Here is a 10,915-nt window from a genome sequence, read left to right as displayed (position 1 = left end):
CCCACCCTCTGAGGTATCTATATTTTAGAAAGAGCGGTTTACATCCTTGCTGAATGGCTGAGGACAGAACGTCAGTCTCGGGATCAACCACTTGAGGCCTAAAAAAAAATAAATGCATTTGAATCCTTAAAAGATCATTAAAAGAGAACTATGGGGTAACTTTTTTTTTATCCCATAATTCTTTTTAGGGTCATGGGAGGACATATTCTAGCGTCCTCCCGTGACACAAAGCTCAGTATATAGCGAGCTATGCCCGCTATATACGGAGAGCTCCGCAGCCGGGACAGATCCAGACGACGATGCTGTCGAGATCCAGCTGGCTGAGCCCGCTGTCAATCTAGGGGCAGAGCCAGCTGTGCCCACCCCCCTCCCCCGTCCATTTCTCCACTCATCGCTGAAAAATCGTGGAGGGGGGAAATCCCTGCAGGGAGCCGTGAGTGACAGTCACAGCTCTCTGCAGGGAGACGATCGGGAAGTGAGCGAGCGACGGTATGTGTTCTCTCACTCCCCGATCTATAGAGCCGACGTGTGACAGTCTCAATGTCACACATCGGCTCGAACTATGAGGAGGAGTGAAATGAGGAGGAGTAAAAATCACTCGCCTCATAGTTCTCCTTTAAATTTATTTTTACATAAAGCTAGCATAAGTACGTGAATCTGCCTTGATATCAGCTTCCTGTGATCCTCAGCACAGAAGCACTATGAGAAATCGGGAATTACTGTAAAAGTGAATGGGCCTGTTATGTGGTCTGTATGCAGTCTGCAGGAATGTGCAGAGCTCGGCTGTGCGGTCAGACTTGTGACCGACTGAACAGAATGACATCCTTTGGCTGGTAAAACAGTTTACACATATTAGTTTACCTTCAACTGAACATTAAACTCTCTTGAAACTTAAAAGTTGAGTTCACTTTCCCAAGTCATTTTGGGAAAATGGAATTACCTCGTCAAATCTGTTGCACTGTAAATATCTTTTTTTTTTTTATGTGTCCATATTTTGTATATACAGATATTTATTCACTGAGAGCTGAAAATAAACGTTTGGGAGGATTAAAAAATATTTTGTCTGAAAAGTGTCTTTTTTTCCTTCAAGAAGAATTTAAATACTGAATCCAAACTTATATTTTTTTCTTATTATATCCAGACATAATTGTCGGGATCCGCTTCAGCTGCGGCGTCCCAGTATACCGCGAGTAGCAGTTTGCGGTATACTGCGGCGTCTCAGTGCGGTATACTGAGCCTAGGGTGACGGGAGGACGCTAGTTTGTGTCCTCCCGTTACCCTAAGGAGAACTATGGGGAAAAGCCTTAACCCCATAGTTCTCCTTTTAAGTTGAATTTGGATGTAAGTTGGAACAGGTACATTTTTTAAGTGTAACTCCAGACCAAAACATTTTTTTAGTTTTGGATAGCACAGGGAAGGGTTAACCTCCTGTAATGTTTTGCTGTATGTGCCCCTGTTCAGAAGATTTCACCTCACTTTCTGTCCCTGTGGCAATTTGGAAAAATTGGAAACAAGGATTGGTGATAAATCTTCAATGGAGACACCGTTTTCCCATGATAACTCTTGTAGGAGTGAATTTTCCTTCCTAGAGGTAGATTTCCTTTCACTTCCTGTTGTCTCACGGACAGGAAGTTAGATTAAATCTTCCTCATGAGGATACAGACAGCAGTAAAAAACCTCAGTGACCCGGAAGAAGAGGTGGGCACCCCTCCGTCTGCACGTCTAACAAGAGCCAACTTCCTGTAATGTACGTACAGTACTACGAACCAGACCCAAAAAGTGGGCACTCCTCGTCAGCACAAGCGCGGTAGCTGAAATCCTGTGCGTTACACTTTGACTGCAGTCTGGGACCCCCCTGCTGTGCAGTAATAGCCTCTGTTTGTAAGTAGGGGTCATATGTAAGTCGGATGTTTTGTAACTCGGGGACAGCCTGTATATATCAAATGAATAATGTGTATGTTGTCAGTACATTAATTACCTGGACATCGAGGATCAAAGAAACAATAGAAAGTCATTTCTGTTATTATCTGCAGACTTGGAACGACTCAAGGTCGGCTTTAAATTCATAAAAATTATATGGTTGACATTTCAGGAATTTACTTATATGGACTTGTATGGTTACTGAAAGTTCTATGGATAATTGTGCACCTACAGTGAGGAAAATAATGATTTGATCCCCTGCAGACTTAAGTTTGCCCGCTTACAAAGAAATGAGGGATGCACCGGTACCAAGTACCGTACTCAGACACAGTACACGGAGCTCCTGGGATTTGTACATCACTGCATTCCCCCGTCCTGCCGAAGCCCCGCCCCCAGCTCGGTAACCAAGCTTGCTCTTAACTTACTTGCTCGTCACTGGTGAGGCATCGAGATCGATGTCCTCACTGTTTTTTTTGTTTTTGATTGGACAGCTTGGACCAATGGCGCTTTGCTATTGGTCCAAGCCGTCCACAAAGCTCACGCCTCTAACGCAGAGTAGAGGCTGTGGCAGCTCTGGCCTCACCAAGTTAGGTTACACTAGCAGTGGGGAAGGCCTCTGCTGTGTAACCAAACTACCTGTCAAATCCCAGATACAAAGCCGCCTGTAATTAACAGTCAGCACTCCGTCCATGACAGGTTACACAGTGGGGAGGCTTTCCCTGCTGTGTAACCTGTAACCAGCTGCTCTGAATGGAGTAAAAGCGGTCAGCTTAAGACTTGAAGCTGACACCTTTTTTTTTTCTTCATAATACTAGATGAGGCTCTGCCTCCCCTGACCGCACTTCCCTGGTGGGCTGTAGTCCTAACACGCTTCCTGTCCTATGATGACAACTTTTACTCTATAGATACATTACAGTGAGAGAGTGTTGTCACACCAGGACAGGAAGTGTGTTACTGGCAGGATCACCAGGTGAAAAAGGGGGGGGGGAAACTAATGCATCCACCACATGTTTAAGACTGGTAAGCTGCAATATTTTCCATTTTTGTTTTTGTGTTCAAACAGCAAATGCTGAAGTACGTTCCTCAGAGGCAGTTGATGTGAACTTTTCACTCCTGTGGACGGTAGCAAGGACACTTCCAACGCGTCCTCAAGTGGTTAACTCCAAAATAAAAAAATGATGTCCCTTTTTCTTTCGATCTTGTGCAGATGTTAGTTTTGTCCTTCAGACAACATCTGCTCCTCTAACACATACCCATAGACAGTGTCCGTGCCATTTAGATGTCTATAAATGTATCCAGTGACTACCTACCGTGTCATCATTTCAGATAATCAGGTTACACTTTGACAGCGGGGACATTGTATATGAGGTTGGGTAATGCAGAGAGTCACCCTGTGATCTGAATGATGAACTACTCACTCGGGAAGTGCCGAGGATTGTCATCTGGGGCTTTGTATAAATAAAGATATTTATTTACAGTCCAATCAAATTCTCACTATTTATATATCTTTATAGTCCCCATCCCCCACATGATATGATTTAACCCCTTAGTGACCAGTGATGTCCATAGTATGTCACTGGCACCGGGCCCGTTTAAACAAACTCCCGGCGGACTCTGTTTACATTTGTAAAGCCGACTATCGGCTTTACAATAGAAACGATTCTGGCAACTCATCTGTCACCAGATTGCTTCTCCGGGCCGGTATATGGGCCGCCTGACACCCCCGCCGTGTATCCCGGGCTCTGCTGACCCCCCCCCCCATGGGCCCGGGACTGGCTTCTTGGGTGTCGGTGGGAAGCTGGGGAGGAGATCGGTGAACGTCCATTCCCCGTGTTGTATTGCATCACTTCCGGTCCCACAGCTGTCATTCCTCGGCTCCTGAAGCCCAGCAATAAGCTATTGAAGTGCGATCTGCACTTCAATAGTTTATTTAGAGTGTAAAGGTGACACTAGGGGTCTTTTGGACCCCCAGTATCACCTTAAAGAGTACCTGTCACCACCAATCTGCTATCACATGGGGGACTTGTAAGCCCCTCTATGTGATAGCAATTATAGTAAAGTAAAAAAATATTTGGGAATATAAATTGGAATATCTGGCTGGCTGTGGCACGTGCCCACTGCCTGCTGTCAATCAGCAAGAGAGCAAACCTGATGGGAAACTCATTAGGCTCCGCCCACTGTCAGCTTCACTGGTCGGTAAGGACGCTCTCAGCTGTAGCAACCAGTTAAACCCACTGCCAGTGATATTGAGTGGATGGACCCTGATGGGGAATTCTGAAAACGGAGTTGCCCATCAGGTCCGGTTCCCGCAGACCATGACCACAAGAAAGTGCTATCTGAATTTTTTGGGCAGTTTTATTCACAGCTAGCTGTAATATGAAATGAAAATTTTGAAGTAGATGTAAACCCAACAATTAAAATCTCATATAACCCGCTTTCCAGCTTCCTGATTGGCCGGGAAGCCGGCTACATGCTGATTGGCTAGGAAGGTGGTTTCCCAGCCAATCAGAATCGAGCCGACCGAACAGCGGGCTCCTTGCTGATTGGCTGGAAAGCTGGCTTTCCAGCCAATCAGCATGGAGCTGGCTTCCCTGCCAATCAGGAAGTTAGGAGGCGGGTCATTACTCACCTCCAGGCTTCCTGATTGGCCGGGAAGCCGGTTTTGATGCTGATTGGCTGGAAATCCAGCTTCCTGGCCAGTCACAATCAAGCCGGCCAAACAACATGGAGCGGCATGTCATTGCCCATTTCCTGATTACAGCTGAGCTCAAGGCAGATAAAATGCACAAATGAAGGCAGCGCTGTAATAATAATACATCATTAAATGTATTTTAAATTCAAAAAATGTAAAATATTTAATGCAAGCAGCACAAGTACCTGAATATGACCTTCTATCAGCCTCATGCAGTCCCTGTACAGCAGGGCTGGAGTGTGAGAGGAAGAAGCAGCACACAACCCCAATCAGGCATGCCAATAGGAGTTGAGAGCAGAATGGCAGATAAGCTGGTTACTCTTCTGCTACTCCTTTCACTGTGCAGTCCCAGACTGTGGCGAGGATCTAGGATGACCTGGGCTCAGGGGGAAGTGGGTTGAATGATGCTAGCCACCAGAACGATGACATCTAGTAGTAGAAAATAAAAGTACTGCAAGCTAACTCTGACCTAAAGCCGACTATACTATCATATGGTATATTTGTTGTGTTATCTTCCTATAGGCTATTCATTCGTATTTCGTTTTTTTGCCTGGAGTTTTCCTCTACAGTTATATCGGTCACTGCCGTCTTGTGCCCACATGTAGAATATTAAGCTACCGTACATTATAATTTTAGAAGCTGGGCACTGGCAGCAGTTTGTTTGTTTTTTGTGTTTTTTTTTTAAAAAGATGTTGAAATAACAAAAATAAAAAGTAGAAAAAATATTTGCTTTGCAGATGTCCCGAGTTACAGAACGCCTCTTTCCTCGCTCCCTCTCCTCCAGCACATCCTGTCCTCTTGGCCCGGGCCGCTGGAGTCTGAAGTTTTAAGAACATTTCACAGCTTTTAAATATCCATCCCGGGTTATGGAGCATGTGTGTTTGATCAAAACTCAATCACCGCGCCGCACCGCGCTCGGAAAACTTATCTCCCCTTTATGAAAGATGACGAAACGGGGCCCGGGCCCTAATTGGTTCAATATGGACGTAGCATGTGGCCCGGGCTCCGCGTGATAGATCGCTTCCTATGTTAAAGGTTTAACGGAGCTTATGAGTGTCTTGGCTCACCTCGAGATATGAAGGATAAATATTGGTCCCTGGGAACACTTACATCATTGTCCCCTCGCATTTATTCACAGCCCTGGATTTAGGAAACTGTAATCATCTTACGAGGGCTTACAATAATGATTGCAAACGTAGTTTGTCATGAGGGACGACGGCCATTAGCGCGCGCCGGAGACAGTGGATGGCTCTGTTTGCGATGCGAAGTTGAAGAGGTGCGCGATGAATAATGGGCTCGTAGATGGGGATACTATTTTTTTTTTTTTTTATGTATCGGCGTGCTTTGTTTCCTGTGAAAACCTGGAGTTGCTGTAAGAATAGTGAACTGTACTCTCCAATTATATGTAGAGCGTTGACGGAAAGCGCTCAGGGGCCCAACATCTGAACTGGAGAATGGATTGTCCCAGTAATGTCGTGAAGCACCAAGCCCACTGGAAACGCTGCAACGATAAACTAACCCAGACGGCACCGCTCTGCCATGGCCCTCTTCTACTGTATCAAACTGCCCTTGGAGTGCAAACTAGAAAAAACATGGTACCTGCATGAATCTATAACTAGTCTTTATAGCAGGGCGCACATTGGGAAGGCTTACAACAATACAAAACACAAAGAATCCCCAGCTTTGGATTGTCCCAGTAATGTCGTGAAGCACCAAGCCCACTGGAAACGCTGCAACGATAAACTAACCCAGACGGCACCGCTCTGCCATGGCCCTCTTCTACTGTATCAAACTGCCCTTGGAGTGCAAACTAGAAAAAACATGGTACCTGCATGAATCTATAACTAGTCTTTATAGCAGGGCGCACATTGGGAAGGCTTACAACAATACAAAACACAAAGAATCCCCAGCTCACCTGCCAGCTAGCCTGCAACCAAACAAATTGCACTGTCAGGGCACTGTCAGGGCAATTTGTTTGGTTGCAGGCTAGCTGGCAGGTGAGCTGGGGATTCTTTGAGTTTTGTATTGCCCTTGGAGTGCACCCTCACTCCGATGCGTGATGGTCCCGAAATGGAAGATGGGCGCACACTGATGATGTCACGAAGTGTAAAAACGACTATTACAACTCCATCTCTATGGCCCGCCTCCCAATGCGTTTCACCCTTACAGGCTTAGTACGACTTATGGCCTGTACAGATGAAATGTGTTAAAGAGCTGACTCTCTAATGTGTTTCACCCTTACAGGCTTAGTAAAGGTCCCCACACACCTTACGATAATCGTACGATAATCGCCGGAAATCCCGCGATTGTACGATTACGATCTTGTCTTGCGATGGTTGTAAGGTGTGTGCCCAGCCTAAGACTTATGGCCTGTGCAGATGAAATGTGTTAAAGAGCTGACTCTCTAATGCGTTTCACCCTTACAGGCTTCCATGTTTTTGCAGCACATCCCACAGATGATGATTGGACTGAGAGCTGGAGAATTTGGAGGCCAAGTCATCACCTTAAACTCATTGCTGTGTTGCTCAAACTATTATTGAACCATTTTTGCAGTGTGGCAGGGCGCATTATCCTGCTGAAAGAGGCCACTGCCATCAGGGAATACCGTTTCCATAAAGGGGTGTACTTGGTCAGTAACAATGTTTAGGTCGGTGGTCCGTGTCAAAGTAACATCCACATGAATGGCAGGGCCCGAGGTGTCCCAGCAGAACATTGCCCAAAGCATCACACTGCCGCCGCCGGCTCGTCTTCTTCCCATAGTGCATCCTGGTGCCATCTTTTCCCCAGGTAAGTGACACACACACACCCGGCCATCCACATGATGTAAAAGAAAATGTGATCCATCAGACCAGGCCACCTTGGTCCATTTCTGATGCTCATATGCCCATTGTAGGAACTTTTGGCAGTGGGCACGGGTCAACATGGGCACCCTGACCAGACTGCAGCCACGTAGCCTCATACGCAACATTGAAGGTGTTGACTTGGCATCCACATGCTCCAGATTTCAATCCAATTGATCATCTGTGGGATGCGCTGGAAAAACAAGTCCGATCCATGGAGGCCGATCACCTCACAACTTACAGGACTTAAAGGATCTGCTACTGACGGCTTGGTGCCAGATACATCAGTTCTTGTGGGATCCATGCCTCCAGGGCCAAAGTTGGGGGGGTAGGGGGGGCATGTGCCCCAGGTGCCTCTTTAGGAGAGGTGCCGCAAGGTGTGTGGATGGAGAACTTCTCCTATGGGGAGAGCAACTCGGACCTATGCCCCGGGTGACAGAATGTCTAGCTTCCCTACTGCATGCCTCGACAAGTCAGAGCTGTTTTGGTGGCAAAAGGGGGTCCTACTCAATATTAGGCGGGAGGTCATAATGCTATGGTTGATCGGTACATACGGTGATGTGGAATTGTTGGCGTTATATAAATACCAATGTTAAATAAATTATGTATTTGCGGGTTGCTGGCGGTAGAACGCGCGTTTTACAGCGAGTTAATGCAACGCAAAGGTGTGAACAGTCCCTGCAATAAGCTGCAACATATTCCATTTCTTTCCTTGTGTTTAGATACATTGTAAATTATATTCCCTGAAGAACGGGCCAAAGAGAAGTTTTATTTGCCACAAAGAAAGTTTTGATTTAAAAAAAGTGCTACGCCTTGCAGATACCTTTACCTTATAAAGCAAATAGATTGTGACTCCAGGCACTTATACTTAAGCTCTTTTCTGGCAAATCAGCTTTTTTTGTATCGAATCTCACTTGACTGAATAGCACTGGAACTGCCACAGCAAATGCTATTATGTAAGTACAGTAATTAAGGAAATAGTCCTTGTCACTTGCCTTCTATAAGCTACGTCCATAGTAATAACATTAGACGAAGGAGGATTTTTTATTTTTTTAAATAAAGGGCATCTACTGAGGCACGGTGACTCTTGACACCGCATAAAAAGGTATCCAAAATAATGATTCCGACAGCAGGAAAGGATATCTTTTATTCATTGTATGGGTTTGAATTAAAAAAAAAAAAAAAAAAAAAATAGCTAAAGTGCCCTGGGTTTTATTTGAACAGTGTCAGCCGGTATTATGAGGGCTATCAAGTCATTATGAAAGAATGACATTGGAGAGAATCTGTGTGCCTCATGCCTTTAGCGAGGTCGTTGTCATACTGCTCATGAGATGGGAAAGAGGGACACCTTTATTGACAACATATTCAGTTTTGTCTCTTTTAAATAAACCAGCCATTTAAACTTAAAGGAGAACTATGGGGTCAGGGCTTTTCCCCATAGTTCTCCTAAGGGTCACGGGAGAACGCAAACTAGCACTCTCCTGTGACCCAAAGCTCAGTATACCGCGAGCTACAGCTCGCGGTATACTGTGACGCCGCAGCCGGGACGGATCCCGACAATACTTTCTGGATCCACCCAGCTGCGAGATTGACAGCTGGCTCTGCCTATCCAGAGGCAGAGCCAACTGTGCCCGCCCCTCCCCCGTCCACTTCGCTAGTCAGCGCTGGAGAATCTGACAGGGGAGGAGAGAATCCCTGCAGGGATCCGTGAGTGACAGCCACGGCTCTCTGCAGGGATAAATCGAGAAGTGAGCGAGCGCCGGTATGTGTTCGCTCACTTCCTGATCTACTGAGCCGACCTGTGACAGTTTAATTGTCACAGGTGAAAATCACTCGCCTCATAATTCTCCTTTAAAGCTGAACTCCAGGATAAGGAAATATTGTCCTCGTACAACAGTCACGTGCATTCTTCCTTGAATCTTGGTGAGCTTTGTGTATTTCCTCCAGATCTGTGCAGTAATCCAGTGTGAGACTCAGAGCTTCCTGTAATAAAGACCAACTACTGCTGCTCTTTCTACTTGTACAGGGTGACTGGTCCGGTCTCCGCCCCCCTCCTCCTTCTCCCTCTTGCCTCCCCCTCCCTTCTCCTTAATGCCTGCTGTGTATAAAGTTAATCAACTGTCACTTCCCGAACCATCTCAACAGGAAAGGAGAGGCTGGGGCCCCAAATTCACTGCAGTTGTTTGTTCTAGGTCAGAGGGAATATGTTTCAGCTCTCATAAATTCCAAAATATTAGTCATGGGAAGATGAGAGTTATTCCTTCTGATAGCATGGGATATGAGCTGAATGCAGATGCAGAAATGTATGTTCTGGCCCTAAGGTCTGGTTCCCACCTTGGCGTATTTCCACCCGTCCCTAACGCGCTACAAAACGGCCCACGCCTGAAAAGGTACATGTACTACTTTGGGCCGTTTTTGTTGCGCGTTTCCATTGGGATACAGCCAAGTAGCCCTCGGAAACGCGCATTTGTCGCGCGACAGACGCGCATATGCAATACGCCTAGGTGTGAACCAGGCCTTAAGAACAACCTAGGGACTGACTGAACAGTTTTATGGACTCTGCCTGTGGCAGCTATGTTGTGTTTGGACTTGCTGTAAATGGGATGATGCACTGGTGTCGCAAATCCTAATTCTGACCCAACCATGAGAACTGGCAGGTCCATAGAACCTATGACCACTTCAAGAGGCAGGAACCCTCTGAACGCCAGGTTTGGTCCCAGAGGCACAGGAGGAAGTTAGGCGGGAATTCATCTTTTTGACAGTTGTCCCTGTTGGAAAGATTTCCCCTTACCTCTTGTTCTGGGGACTAATCTAAAATATTATGTTTTCGCTCTCTGCCAGTGGCATTGGTCACCAGTTCATATAGCTCGGGGTGGAATCTCCCCAACTAGGACATCAGAAGACAGCAAAAAGAAAATTAACAGTGGGTCTGACCCTATCCCCACTCTATCCAAAACAAACAAAAAGGGGCCATATGCCTTCCGATACAGTTTAAAAACATAGTCTACCTTTGTAACTATGTTTCATGTTACATGAAACAACCCATGTAACATAAAATATGGTCACCTTCCACAGCCCCCACCCTCAAATTTCCCCTGCCTCTACTTACCGGAATCGTGGGGTGTTTCTCCCTGGAGCATCCTGTGTATATTTTAGGGATGTTCAGACACCAAGTACTGTACTCGGTACAAGTACAAGTACAGATACTTTTCTAGCTCCAAGACTACACTAGAGAAAAATTCAAAAGTTGGGAGGCAGCTGCCATTTGTAAGGAGCACACGGAGCTCCCGGGATTTATACATCTCTGTTTTAATGTATGATTTAAAAAAAAGATATATATATATATAAAGGGATGCACCGATAACATTTTTTTCAAGTACAAGTACTTATACTTGTCTGAGTACTCACAGATACAAGTACTGATACATTTTTTATTGTCATGTGACAGTTTTTCTAAAACAAT

The 10,915-nt window shown here is 45.8% G+C and overlaps 1 long non-coding RNA gene across 1 annotated transcript; it reads right to left on the bottom strand.

Moving 5' to 3' along the window:
- Nucleotides 1-1,557: 1,557 nt before the first annotated feature.
- LOC108784913 lies at nucleotides 1,558-10,388 on the bottom strand. The gene is made up of 3 exons (XR_001941097.1): nucleotides 10,375-10,388; nucleotides 4,546-4,549; nucleotides 1,558-1,677 (listed from the first exon to the last, which is right to left on the bottom strand). It is a non-coding gene; the product is annotated as an uncharacterized LOC108784913 (long non-coding RNA).
- Nucleotides 10,389-10,915: the final 527 nt, after the last annotated feature.

Source organism: Nanorana parkeri, unplaced genomic scaffold, assembly GCF_000935625.1.
Source record: "Nanorana parkeri isolate BGI_ZX_2015 unplaced genomic scaffold, ASM93562v1 scaffold131, whole genome shotgun sequence".
Classification (NCBI taxonomy): Eukaryota; Metazoa; Chordata; class Amphibia; order Anura; family Dicroglossidae; genus Nanorana; species Nanorana parkeri.
Note: the sequence above shows the minus strand (reverse complement) of the source record. Positions and strands in the feature narration are given on the sequence as shown.